The sequence below is a fragment of the Xenopus laevis genome, chromosome 7S, assembly GCF_017654675.1.
Source record: "Xenopus laevis strain J_2021 chromosome 7S, Xenopus_laevis_v10.1, whole genome shotgun sequence".
In the NCBI taxonomy this organism is placed as follows: domain Eukaryota; kingdom Metazoa; phylum Chordata; class Amphibia; order Anura; family Pipidae; genus Xenopus; species Xenopus laevis.
Window position 1 is genome coordinate 93,284,365 of NC_054384.1, and position 15,318 is coordinate 93,299,682.

A 15,318-nucleotide genomic window follows, 5' to 3' on the forward strand; every position below is an offset into this window, starting at 1 on the left:
GTTTGTTTGCTGTGTCATTGAACAAAAAACATGGTATTAATAGTGCTAACCTTCTACTTCTCAAATACCTGCATCAGAAAGAGACGCAAAAATTAATATATCAAAGAAATTCGGCAAGAGAGAGAAGAAGTGGGTAATAGAGAACAATAGAGGAAAGCGTGTGCCCAGAGAGGAACATGCTGCACATACAAAGTAACCAGACTGCAGTCATTTTGCGTGGCTGGAAGGTACAGTTACAGCCCAGCGCTCTTAGGGATATGATGAAAGGCAGAGAGCACTGGGATGGGGTCTCGTTTCTAAAGAATCGCCCTGAATTTGCCCATTTAAAAAACATAAAAAAAAACAATGCAAATAAGTCATTCTGCTTATTTCATGCCAGAACTGATTTTGGAGTAGAGGAGGAAGAACACCTGTCCTGGGCCCCTTGGGGCCAATATGCCCACATCACATTATATGGTTTACCATTTGTTAGATATTTACAGGGTATTTACTAGAGATCAGCAAGTATTTATAGGGCATATTCAGGGCCCTCTTAACCTCCTGTGGGCTCTATTTGTATATACTCTCATACTGTACACTGCTGCGGAATACGTTGGTGTTTCTTCATAATAACAACATATTCCTCAGTGCTGTACAACAAGAATAACTGTTTTTTTTTTCTCATACAAAATCCCTAATCCTTAATTTTACGGCCAGCCTTGTGATGTAACTGTCTCTCCTGCTCGCCCCTAAATCAATATTCTGAGAGGAGCAATACTGCAGTTATTGTCCTGACATCTGGCACAGAGTGCAAGAAGAGGCTAATGAATGAAAGTAAAGAGGTGATGGATAGATGCAGGAAAACAGGAGAAGCAGGGATATGATTTGAAGACACACTGTAGACTGATATAGAAACATAGGTATCAAGGCTGCATGGATATGGGTGCCCTGGTGTAGTGCAGCGCCCCTCAGGATGGGAAAGGTTAACACGGCTGCTACTTCTTTATGTCTTCTCTGCAAAACCAACCAGACGTGGAGAATTAACTGTTTCATTCCAGAAACAGGAGAAGATATAGATTAGATATGAGCAGGGGACTGGGAGGGTAGATAGGGATAAAGCTCCCCCTGTCCTAGACATTTGCAGCCAATGACAGCATCAGGCTGGCCAAGGGTGGCTTGTTTTATCCAATGGAATCAAACAGACATGAGCTCTCATTTTTTTTCCCCAAGGTTTTTTTTTTTTTTGGGGGAAAGCACAGAAGAAATTCATTTTTATAAAAACAAGTGCTTAATTTTTATGGTCTGTGTGTTTTCTACCAAACGGACTCCGGCTACAAAGAAAGGGGAAATAATCGAACAGCAACAAGAGCAAAATATCAGCAACAGATTTTTCTACATTTTTTTTGCATGGATATTGTTCACTGGGAACTGAAAGTGCTCACGCCAATACTGGATTTTATACCTGAGGATTTTCTTTTCTACAGGGGGATAAAGAAGGTAAGTCCCTGCATTGTGTGGCATTGCCGATGTGTATGGGAATTGGGGTTTTGTTAGGGGTGTATGGGTGTAGATGCCAAGAGGCACGGTGCAAAGGAACTGAAGAACCCACAGGCTGTGCTGAGTCCAGTTCAGTAGCCACATCATAGATTAGAGTGCAGCTATTGCTGCTTTCACACTTATTGATTTTGTAGCGGATTAGGTCATACTTTAAATTGTCCTATTTCACTATTACTGTTTCAGAACATCCGTGTCTTAAAGCAAATCCTCAGATACACAACACAGAGATTTTCTTTTATTCTAGTGGTTTTTTTCACTCCTTTGTAATAAAGGGGCTTTTTTTGGGGGGGTATATGGTTCTGAATTTCTTTAGGTGGGGAATAGTGATGGGTGAATTTATTCGGCAGGCGCAAATTTGTGGCGCCAATTGTGACGCTGGCGACGATTAATAGACGCCCGTTGACTTTAACGGACGCCGGCGCCCATTTTGACGCGGTAAATTTGCGGCGAATCGAAACGGGACAAATTCGCCCTTCACTAGTGGGGAATATAAAATAAGCAGGTGCCGGAATGCTTATGGGTTTTAAATAATAACTAATAATCCGTTTTATGGCCAATGTGCAAACAAGGCTGCTTTCATTACAGCCGCTAAATGATTTAAGTTATTTATGATACTGGTGGGAATTTATAGCCCCGGGGTTGTGCGCAACATTGTGTATGAATTGAGTTATCCACTCGGGAAAACTGTTGGGTTTGTTACTTATATTGTGCGAAGATTTGAACAGAGCTGGCACATACCTGTATGGAAAGGAGGCACCATAGTGCACAATAGCAACATGGACAGGGCTTGCACCCCACTCCTGATTTGGCATGGAATACAGCAATCTGTGGCTGATATAGGATTGTGCACAGTTAGTGAAAGGGTGCAGGGAGTAGAGAGACAGCATCCCGAAAGCAGCAGTAAAGGGGGGGGGATGGGTGCCATTTGCACAGTGTGGGTTGCCATGGAAACAGTACAGGCTGCCTGGCATATTTTGCATTGGTTAGGTGCACTGTAGAATGAATGGACAGATGCGGGTGATAGGGGGGAGGGAGACAGAGACAGCAATATATAGATTATAAGGAATGCTACCTGAGCACTGATTAACTTCTTTGTTTATCAGCCTGTAGGCTCGCCTTATGGATGAGCTATGGTTTTTTGCAAAGAAGTGCCAAAAATCTTAAAGAGAAAGAAACATATGTAACTGGTGTCCCTGTGGTCCTCCTGTTCAACTACAGCTCCCAGTTGTCAGGGAGTTGGGCACAGAATGGAAATCCCTAATGGGTTCATATGTGTTACAGCTATAGGACCTGTTATCCAGAATGCTCAGGACCTGGGCTTTTCCATGAGAAGGGGTCTTTCTATCATTTGGATCTCCATACTTTGTCTAATAAAAAAATGTTAAAAAATAATTAAACCCAATAGGATTGATCAGAGCCGGGCCCCCTAGCTTTTGCGCCCTAGGCACGTGCCTACTCTGCCTACCCCTACTTCCGGCCCTGGGATTGTTTTGCCGTCAAAAAGGATTAATTACATATTAGTTTAGATCAAGTACAGGCTACTGTTTTATTATTACAGAGAAAAAGGAAAACATTTCTTAAAATTTTAATTATTTGCTTAAAATGGACTTTCTGGCACTGGCCTTCCCTTAATTCAGAGCTTTCTGGATAATGGGTTTCTGGTATGGATGCACAGAATCCAGGATTCGGTTCCGGATACTGCCAGGATTCGGCCTTTTTCAGCAGGATTTGGATTCGGCCGGCCGACCGGATATATGCAAATTAGGGGAGGGGGAGGGAAATAGCATCACTATTTGTCACAAAACAAGGAAGTAAAACATTTTTGCCCTTCCCACCAGTAATTTGCATATGCAAATGCAAAAATATGTGCATATGCAAATTAGGATTCGGATTGGGTTCGGTATTCTTTCGTGAAGGATTCAGGGTTTTGGCCGAATCCAAAATAGTGAATTCGGTGCATTTCTAGTTTCTGGATAAAGGATCTTCTACCTGCATTTGACTTATTAAACATTGTCACCCATTATTAACATTTCCATACATATCCCTAACCCCAGGGCCCCTTTGTTGCTCTCTTTGTCCTTTCCTAAAACCTGCCCTAGGAACATTTCATGCAAATGTGGCCCTTTGCAGAATACAGACATACAGACCCATATTCAATACCATATGTAGCAACAGCAGTAAGCCGCTGGGCTGTTCAGCTGGAAAGGTGTTGAGCATTATTGTACACCGTATGCACAGGTGGTAGCACAGGTGGGCTCAGACTGAGGGTTCTTATAAGAAACCCAAGGAGCTAACTGCTATCGGCTCTGCCTTTCACTTTCTAGCAGTTTGGTTGCTCCCGATGCCATTTATCAGCTCAGAGTAAAATAGTGCATGTGGGGTCACCGACTGGGACTCTCAGAAGACATAAAGGCTCAGTATTAGAATGAACTGAATTTTATTATTATTCTTTATTTATATAATGGCTAATATATTCCTCAGGGCTCTACAGAGGTTATATATCATACACATACTCGTGCTCTTGAATGTGTACTGTGATAGATAGTTTAATGTAAGGGGGTAATATCTTTTCCCCCGGAATCATATGCATAAATGTACAGTGTGCCAAGGACTGGAAGGGGTGTATTTAAAGCAGGGAAAAACATGGTCCATTGTTCAAAATCAAATTACAATGCAGCCAAACAGCCAGTCCCCTTTCAAGCCATGCCCTCCCTTTGTCTGACCCAGCCAAACATATGTATAGGGTTCCATCCCAGAGAGCTGCTTATCCATTAGCTCCCAGGGGAGACTGTCTTGTGTAGCAATTCATAGCCTGGCAGCCGTTTCAGCCAGGTCTTTTTTTTTTTTATATATCTAAGACTCCTACAGAAAAGCTTTACATTAAATAATTCAATATTGTTCAATGCATGTGGTAGCAATTTCATGAAATTAAGGCTTATTACATTAGAAGCAGCAGAGGGGGTTTGGATTCTTTCCTGAACCCCAGAGAACATAAATGAATGGAGTAAAGACATGCCTAGCACCGGTGCACATTACAGGAATGGGATCCATTACCCTGAAACCATTATCCAAATTACGGGAAGGCCACCCCCCATAGACTCCATTTAATCAAAGAAAATATTTTCTTTTTCCTTGTAATAAAAATATATTAATTTGTACTTGATACAAACTAAGATTTAGGGGGTTATTTACTAAACTCTGAATGCAAAAATCATTTTTTTTTATAAAATCGGACTTTAAATTTTTTTTCGTGATTTTTGCATTCGTAGTTTAGTAAATAACCCCCTAAAATTAATCCTTATGGGAGACAATACAATTCTATTCGGTTTGATTAATGTTTAAATTCGTTTTATTAGACTTAACACAAGGTCCAAATTATGGAAAGATCCTTTGTTTGGAAAATCACAGGTACCAAACATTCTGGATAACAGGTCCCATACCTGTATTGTACACTATATGAGCATCCGTTTAAGGTAAGGAGATCGCAGGTAGAGCAGATGAAAATGAAGACAGAAGGGCAACATTGTGAAACTTTATGTAGGTGCAGCCAACCAGCAGCCTTTCAGATGTTGTTGAAATGCAACTCCCTACACCCTTTGAAAGCTGGAGACTGTTTGGGATGCTGGAAGTTGTAGTTCAACATCAGCTGAATGGCCCTAGGCAAGGCAGGTTTATTTAATGTCAATCATAGCCAGTTTCAATAAGGTTTGATAATGTATAGTAACCATAATATTATACATTTTACTGAATTCAGATAGGATATAAGGCATCGTCAGTATTAGCTTCCATTAAAATGTCCTCATTTCTAGTAAGCCTGACAGAGTGAGGCAGGAATCAAAAATAAATGAAAAATGTCCCCTTAATTACATGTTACTGTAGCAACATGACTAAGCCTAGAAGTGGAGCATAGTAGCACTTAAATATGACCTATGTAAACACTTTAAGCAGTTGCCGAAATTCAGTAACCACAGCCTTACTACTGTATATGAATGAATATAGCGGTTAACACATATATCTGGAAAGACATTATCCAGAAAGCTCTGAATTACAGGAAGGCCATATTTTTTTCTCCAATGATTCAACAGTACTTTGTGCTTGATCCCAACTAAGATATAATTAATCCTTATTGAAAACAAACTGCAAATTACAGAAAGATCCCTTATCCGGACCCCAGGTCCCAAGCATTCCGGATAATAGGTCGCTATATATATATATATATATATATATATATATATATATATATATATATATATATATATATATATATATATATATATATATATATATATAGTGAATAAAGTACCCCCTCTTGTAAAATATAAGGATATTATAAGTTACCGAGGAGTTCCATGACCATATAAAAACACGAGGCCGAAGGCCGAGTGTTTTTATACTGGTCATGGAACTCCGAGGTAACTTCTAATATCCTCATATTTTGCAACTGGGGGTACTTTATTTATTATAATACACAAGTTTCAGTGAGTCATGTGACAGAAATGACATCAGAACTCACCGTTTATAACTGATGACATCAGAACTCACCGTTTATAAGGATATAATTTACAAGATATTCATGTCTTTTGTGTATTATATATATATATATGTAAGCTTTCCCATGGAGATCGTAAACAATCAATATATCATTGTCTTTTTTTCAACCCGATTTAACTATGTAACTACTGTATGTATATAATACAAAAATGCCACGAATACCCTTACAAATATCACACAGAGAGATGTCATCAGTTTTTGATTTGTGACAGCTGATTCAACATATAGGGGCAGATTTATCAAGGGTCGAATTTCGAATAAAGAAAAAACTTCGAATAAAAAAAGACCATCCGGAATGTATTAATAAAATCAAATTTTTTTTTTCCGGGTGAATAGGCCGTTTTCGTTCGAATTCGAATCGTACGGATCAAAGTAACATTGTATTCGATCGAATTCGATTTGAAGTTTTTCAAATTCGAATCGGATTTGGACGATTCCCTAGTCGAAGTACACAAAAAATAGCTTGAAATTCGATTTTTTTAATTCGAATTTTCACTTCGACCCTTGATGAAAATTAGTAGCCCTGTGTATGGTTAAATTTACACTCTGCAGCACACCCCCAGTGGTGGATTAATGACATGTTGGGCCCCTAGGCTACATCCACAAAGGCCCCCTTCTAGGCCACTGCTGGGTCCGGATGCATGCAGATCCAAGTACATGTGCACCCAAGCCAACTACAGCAGGTTGGGTTTGGTGTGCTCCAATGATGTCACTGGATCTGCATACATCATGCTTGTCCTTCTTCTCCCAGCAGGTCCACCCAGGACAGCCTTCAGAAATCACGGGGCCCTGTACGGCAAATTCCCCCTGATGGCGGACCTGGGTGCACCTGACCAGACCCAGTAGTGCAATTAAAATAAATATTTAAAAAAAATGCAAATAATAATAATAATAAAAAAGCTAAATGGACCCCTGATCACTCTGGTCCTGAAGGCTAAAACCTTGACCTTCTCAGTCACCTGTAATGGAGTGGAAGCATTTGAGATTCACCACTCTATTTCCAGATAAAGCAGTACAAAGCTTCCTGCAAGAATGGGGCAGGTTTTGCAAATATTGAAATCAGGTTAAAAAATTCAGGAGTTAGGAGTTATGAAATTGTAATTTAGCTCTTCTGTGCTATATTCCCATAACAGTGCCCAATAATCCAGCATTGCTCCTGATTTTATCAGGACAGGATCTCAATGGCAAGTTACAAACTGCAAACATGGACCCGTGTGCTTCTTACTGGACTGAATATCTCACTTTTGCTGATGTGATTGGTCTCATAAAGGCCAATGAACTGCTAACTAGATCAAGAAAGACCAAATCAGAAAAAATGTCTTCCATGGAATCAGTGAGTGTAGTTGTTGCTCTACCATCACCGTGCCATGGAATAAAAATCCCTGCAAATTTATGTTTGGGGTGAGGGGGTTGAGTTTACATGGTGACTACAGCATTCTATATATTCCTAAATGGACTCGATGGGTAGTTACAGATTTAGCCTCAGGATATATACTGATAGTTAGATAGTGTAGTCTTTGTGTGTGTTCTATGAAGAGGATACTCAAAGTATCTTAATTAAATCTTATTCTTAACCTACCAATAACCACACTACTATAGTTCTTTCTTCTTGCCCCAACCTTCATGTCGCCCCAAATCTCCTTTGTTCCCTTTACAAGAAGCCGGCTGGGGGCATGATCTAACATGACCCAACACCTGCAACACCACAAATCTGCCACTACATGTAAATCTAACGTCAGCGTCCTTTCCCTCGGATACTCCATACAACTAAATTCAGAATGCAGATGGAGTTTAAGATATTTTGAATCACTGTGTAATCCAGTCATCCCGTCGCAAGATAATTCTGGCTTTTCACTACTGCTGTCACTGACTACAATGCAAGGAGGTGAGGCAGTTCAATACTGTGACATGATATATATAAAGCCTTGCGTTGAAGGATTATTTGCAATATCTAATGCTCTATCTGTGTCAAAACTCCAAACAGAAAGGCAATGGATGTCAGTACAATAGTATAAAAATAGGAGGCGAAGAAACCCATGGTTGCAGGGGGGAGGTAGATAAAGAGGCAAGGGCCACTAAGAACAGGGACATAACTAAAAAAGAAGCAGATCCTGTAGCTGTAGGGGGCACCATGAGTCCCTAATTAATGAGCAGCTTCGATATATACTGGTAGAATAAGACAACTATTGGATATGTTGTGGGTCCTAACATTTGCTGTGGGGCCCAGTAACATCTAGTCATGCCATTGGTTAAGGACCACCAATCCCCCTGGAGTCTGGAGCATAATGGAGATGGAGAGACATGGAGGTCAAGTTACAACCATGCATATGTAGAAGGCAGAATTGGTTTTCTGATCCTTAAAATTAATATAGAAGGTCTTTCCCCCTCAGCCCTAATAGACTTTATACTGGGCCCTCATAGAGCTGACCCAAGGTCACCATTAGCTTCCCTGGAGCTTCTTATTGACAAAATCCTGCACACGCTATAGAGTGGAAAGCCAACATCACACTCTGTGCATCTCTGTTTATCTAAGCAAACAATGGAAACTGAAGGCTGGTCTCAAGTGATGGTCAGTTGCTTTGCCAAATGCAGGGGCTGCTGGGGGATACAGGGAGGATTGACTCACAAATTCTTGAGTGCTGTGGGCTTGACATGCCTGGTTTAGAAACACAGATGGAGCTGGAAAGGTTCAAACTGATAGATTGATGGATGGAGACTACAGAACTGACAGCATTGCCTACTGCAGTCCAAATGGCCCTTATGAGGCTCTGAAGCAGCTTAGTAACTCTTCAGGAGTAATTAGCACATTTTTTCAAGAAAAAATTTGGCATTTCCCCGTAGTCAAATTTTCTGTGGATACTTTCGCCTTAAAAATAAAGAGAAAAAAAAAACGTATTGAAGAATTCCCATTCACTTCAATGCATTTGGAGCAAGAAAAAAGTCCAGTTGACTTCAATGTATTGGCATAAGAAAAAACGGGAGTTAAAATGAGTGAAAATAACACCCATTTTGCTTTTGAGAGTTTTCATCGTTTCACAAATCCTTGGCTGAAATTTTTTGCATATTCAAGCATCACTAGTCTTTACTTCTGGATCAGGGTTGGACTGGACCAGTGGGACACCAGGAAAAAACCCAGTGGGACCCATTAACCAAGACATGATCCTCACCTGCAATATTGTTCCTCCCCTACTGCCCTCCCTCCCCCAATCATGGCAAAGTAAGAATAAGATTGGTGTACAGGAGGGGGGGAAGGGGTTGGTGGTGGGTGAGCGGGTGGCTGGGCCCAGGTCCGGACTGAGAATTAAACTAGGCCCTGGCATTTCAGGTACACAGAGTCCCAATCAGCCCACATAGAGGCCCAAACAGCCCCCACCAGCCCACTAAATACTGACTTTCTATGGCACCTTATAGCAGCCCTTCTGGCATTTGCCAGAACCCACAGATTGCCAGTCCGGGCCTGGCTTGGGTTAATATCCCTGGTGGGCCTCGCACACCCCAGTCTGATGCTGTTCTGCATGTTGCTCAGATGGACAAATCTCACCTTTCTACAGAGTGAAATAATCAGGGCCAGTGCCTGCTTGATATTTGCGTCTGTAATATCCATTTGCCCCTGAGCTACACAAGAATCCAGCTTGTCTCCAACCCCATAAATACTAGTCAAGCACAAAATGAATTAATATTCTCAAAAGGCATTTCATTGCATGTCCTGGTTTTCTTCCTCGGAATTACGATGCTGTGGATTCTCAGAGCTCTGTGGAGTAATTGATAGCACCAGTGTTCATCCTCAATTTTAAAGTATTAATATTTGATGAAACATGCAGTTTATTTCCATTTTTCTGCCTGAAAGCAAAAGACGTTCAGAAAATGCCTTCTAAAGCCTCACTTATGAACGTGGCACAAAGTGTAATTTTCGAACAAGAATCACCAAGTTTTTTACCAATAATGCAGCCTGCTTTCCTAGAATCTGTGGTCCTTTTACATACAATGACCTTAGCACTGTCTAACACTAAGGGGCCAATTTAGACAACACAAAAACCACTAATACAAAACTTCACCATCCAAATGCCGGCAAGGTCATGTAGAAGTCAATGGCAGCTGTCCATTTCCAAATGCAAAGAGGTTTCTTTCTTTGAGCTTTTAGTGCATTTCGTGTTTTTTCATTTGTCAGAGCATGGAAATATGTACTTAAACGAGGATGACAATGTTTTTGATTCATATTCGTTATCTGTTCCCGCTTTTTATATTCAGATTTTTTAATAGATAAGTTGACATTCCTGTTTTTTAAAGAAAAGCTTTACAGATACTTTTCTGCTTTAGAAGTGTTAGACTCTATATTAAAGGAGAAGGAAAGCTACGGAGGCATTTTATTGCAATTAAATTAGCTGCAATAGTGCAAGCTAGAATGCTATATTTATTCTGTAGAATGTTTTACCATACCTGAGTAAAAAGCTTAAGAAGCTCTCTATGCTCACTTATAGCTTTGGTCTCAGATTACAGCAGGGGGAGGGAGGAGCAAACTGAGCATGCTCACGCCTGGGGCAAGGAGGTTTAAGCTGAGACAGGAAGTCTGATACAGAAGCCCATGAGTACACAATAGAAGGAAAGAAATGCAGTGTTTCCTTTGACAGAGGACTTTCTCCTTTCAACTTTAAATTAACTTTTAGTATAAATATACAGTTATTCTGAGCTATAAATCTGCAATTTGCCTTCATTTTTCATGGTTTTTCAATGATTTAGGTTTCTGTTCAGCGGCTCTCCAGTTCGGAAATTTGAGCATCCGTCTGGTTGCTAGGGTCCCATTTACCCTAGTATTAAAAAGTGCCTAATACAGGTATGGGATCCGTTATCTGGAAACCAGTTATCCAGAAAGCTCTGAATTATGGAAAAGCCATCTCCCATAGACTCCCATTTTCTAAAAATAATACAGATTTTTAAAAATGATTTCCTTTTTTTCTGTGATGATAGAACAGTACAGTGTTCTTGATTCAAAGTGAGATAGTATTAATCCTTACTAAAAGCAGCCTATGGGGTTTATTTAATGTTTACATGATTTTCTAGTAGACAAGTTATGGAAAGATCTGAAAAACCGAGCATTCTGGATATCAGGTCCCATACCTGTAATTCAAAAACTAGAAAAAAAGACCAATTGATAAGCTGCTTAGTACAGAAGGACATTCTATACCATACAAACTTTTCGTTAACAAATGCAATCAAACTCATTATGACAGGTTCCCACAGAGTAAGCGTCAGGGCAGCAAAAATGGCTTTTACTTCAGCTGGCAGCAAACAGGTACAAACAAAGGCAGTTTTCCTTTTCAAACAACAAGAATGGCTTTCAGCAGCAGAATAAGTTCTCTACTGCGGGCAGTTGTGTTGCTGGAAATACCCAGTTGGTGTATGAGCCCACCCAGTGTTGTGCATGTCTCTGTTTTAACAACCTCATATTCAGAAGTCTGTAAGGTTGGTGCAATAGAACCAGTAGTATTTTAAGATGCCAGGATGTGTTCTGACTCTGCTGAGACCTGGAAAATTTCTGATTTTATTTATCTGAGACTGACAGGTCTGGATATTGTCCAGGGCCCAATAGGCCCATTAGCGAATATCTGCTTTAATTGGAACCTGAGTGCGTCTGACAGATATCAGGAACCTGCACCTATTTTTTGCGTTTCCCAGCATGTTTTGTAAATGACAGTGGATAATGTAGGCTGTTTTCTAGATAAATGTTAAAAATATTTTTAAAGCTATCTACATACACTAGAATCACCTCCCAGTTAAGCAATATAATAAATAGGGATGCACCGAATCCAGGATTCAGTTCGTGATTCGGCTAGGATTCTGCCTTTTCCAACAGGATTTGGATTCGGCCAAATCTTTGTGCCTGGCCAAACCGAATCTAAATCCTAATATGCATATGTAAATTAGGGCGGGTAGGGTATTCACGTGACTTTTATTTTTCCACTTTTTCCTTTACTGTCCCCAATTTGCATATGAAAATTAGGATTTGGTTCGGGATTCAGCCAAATCTTTCACAAACGATTCTGAGACTCGGCCGAATTCTAAATAGTGGATTCGGTGCATCCCTAATAATACGCTGGACAGTACAGTACCAAAATATTTTCCTAAAAAGATCACATAGTTGATAGTTGCAGTCGTGTCCTTCAAGGGGACGGGGAGATTTCCCTGGGAATGAAGCACAGTAAGATACCTGTAGAATTGATATGGCAGACGGATCTGAAAAGGAAGAAGTTGGTACATATGTAACAAGAGGATATGTCAGGGGCTAAATATGGTTGATTTAGTCCGCTGGGTATAGGAAATGATCGCTAACATTTTCATACTGTATATGGGATTTCCTTATCTGTTCAATAGAGAACTGTCAATAACATGATATATACCTCCCAATATTTTGGAAGTAAAAAGAGGGACAAAAAATTTTTTTTCGCACGTAGCGCAGCAATTTTTTGACCACACCCTTTCTGTGGCCACACCCCCTAATTACCATGTTTGTTTTACAAAATATGGCAGGTTATGAAAGTTTGAAAATGTTTCTCCTCATCTAAACTGTGTTTTTGTGTCTCAAAATTGTTACAAAGTATCTTATTTGCACCTGTTAGTTGTTCTGGGCTCTCTGCTAAAAGCCAATTAAGTGAGAAACTTTGTTTCTTTTTCTGGCTGTTCAGTGCAGAGAAAAGAGGGACTTTCCAGTGCAAATGATGGACTGCGGGTTGAGCTGTCAAAAGAGGGACTGTCCCTCTGAAAAAGGGAGGTATGATGATATTATAACAGGTGCATAACACTGATATACAGCAAATGGGCATATGTTTGCCTTTAATTCTAAAAATGTAACCCTTTATGAGATCCATCGTACACATCCAAACCTAATATAATCATGCAAATTTGCTGTATAAGATTATGTCCTTCCTAACTGTTGCATTATAGATGAATAAACATGTAGAGCTGGAGTTAGATAACATGGAGCCTTGGGAAATTATAAAGGCTGGAAGGGGGAAAACTGACATACTGTAAATAATGTCCACCCTGCTGCCCTCGAGCTGTTGAACTGCACATCCCAAATCCCAGTGACAGCCAAAGACGACTGCAGGCTAGACATCCCTGATGTATATACTGAACTCATCTGAAATTCATTCCACCAAATATGTCCTTTGTAATGTTATCTGCCTCTTCCCTCCGGACTCATGGGACCCCCAGTGAACACCCTAGTGGCCCTACATTAAAAACAGAAAGTAGACCATGGGTAACTGTTCAGAAAGCAAAAGGTTAAGCTTAATTGCAAGTATCAGCTCAATATAAGCTAGGGCTGTGCATATTAAGGGAAAGCTCCCTGCGAAGAGCGTCTTTAGCAGAACCAGAGGGGATAACAAATCCTATAACAGTATCTCCATATATCAAAGCTACACAGTCATCATTATAATTGTTAGCAGGGCTTCGGGGGGTTAAAGCATACCATCATGCCTTGTGCACTCAGAGATCTTTGTAAGGCAGGCTCTTTTTTTATTCATAAGCTTGCCAGCTTTGTCATACTCTATAATTGTATAATGATAGATTCACATGCACATTATGTAATATCAGTCATGATGTTACCCTTTAATGTAGAATGCCAATAACACACGGATGGAGCCAGGCAGTTTTGGATGTGATAGAATCCCACAATTTGCATTGTGAATAAAAAGCTTATGTTAAAGGTTGTGCGTCGTTAACCTTGAAATTGAATTTTTTTTTTGCAGCTGATTCTAAGCTCCTTCTCATTAAGCTGCTACTAAGGCTAATAAACAGGGGCTTTACAAGTAAGATGTGAGCACAATTAGGGCTCTTACACATGAGCGTTCTGACCTGCGCTCCCCTGCGTTCCGTTTTTCGGCGTTCAGCCGCAGGGGAGCGCAGGAATAGACGCATTTAATTATTTCAAATGGGGCTGTACTCACACAGGCGCATGTAGGCGCCGAACGCAGGAAAAATGCAGCATGTTGCGTCTCAACCTGCGTTCGGCGCCTACATGCGCCTGTGTGAGTACAGCCCCATTTGAAATAATTAAATGCGTCTATTCCTGCGCTCCCCTGCGGCTGAACGCCGAAAAACGGAACGCAGGGGAGCGCAGGTCAGAACGCTCATGTGTAAGAGCCCTTAAAGTGGCGCAATTCCTAGCTGAATTTTATTGAAGAACAAGGCCAGTTTTAGGGTTGAGCAGAGAGGGCATCACATAGGCATAATGTTTGTATGAAATCGAGTAACCCTAACCCACAGTCTTGCACTGTTGGTGGAGTGTTGGAAGTTGTAGTTCCTCAACAGCTGGCAGGTTGGTCATCCCTCAGTTACATTCTTTTCCATTGGATTGGGTTTCAGCCCACCTGCGATGCCCAAGGACCCCTCCTCTGGAACTCTGCCCCTGTTGCAGGAATTGCCTACGGAAATCTAGCAGAATAATACCTTACAGTAATATTAATAAATGTGATATCTACATTTATCTTTAAAATACTGGGGATTCCTCCAAGCAAACTCGGTTTTGCTTCCATTTCAGGACTATATTCTTGCAGTCATAAATAAGGTTCAAAGCCCCCAAAACATATGAAAACATGCCGTTAGTCACAAAGGGGCAGATTTACTAAAGGGCGAATTGTCACCATCGCACCACTTCACCAGGTGCAAATTCGCTACCACTACGGTAATTCACTAATATGCAAAGTTGCGTCCTGGGCGCCCAACACTGGCGACTTTTCAGAAGCGCTACTTCGGCAGTGCGAGCATTTCATAGCGAAGATGCGCTAGCGTTCGTTTGTGCCTAGCTAAAATTCGCTAGTGATCTTGCGCTTAGGTCAATTTGCATACGGCAGGTAATTTAAAGTTGTATGGACGTCTTTATTATAAATGTTGGTGCAAATGCTTGAAGTTACCACTTTTTCTTACAAATGTCCAGGGAACCTTAATAAAGACAAGAGAGTTAATATAATGCCCTACACATGAGCTCACTGTAAAATTAATGTTCCATATGTTATAAAATGTCTGGAGAAAAACAGTTACTCAAAAAAATGTTTAAGTCAGGACTTTTGCAGGCAATTCCGCTTCAAAAAAGTCGCCAGCGTTTTTTTTGAACTTTGATGCATTTTCGGCTCACAGGATATGATGTAAGTGACAGAAGACAAAGGAAGATCTTGCTGCTTTATAGCACTTCCCCTGGTCTGAGGTGGCGAAGGCAACTCTGGCGAAAGTGGTAAC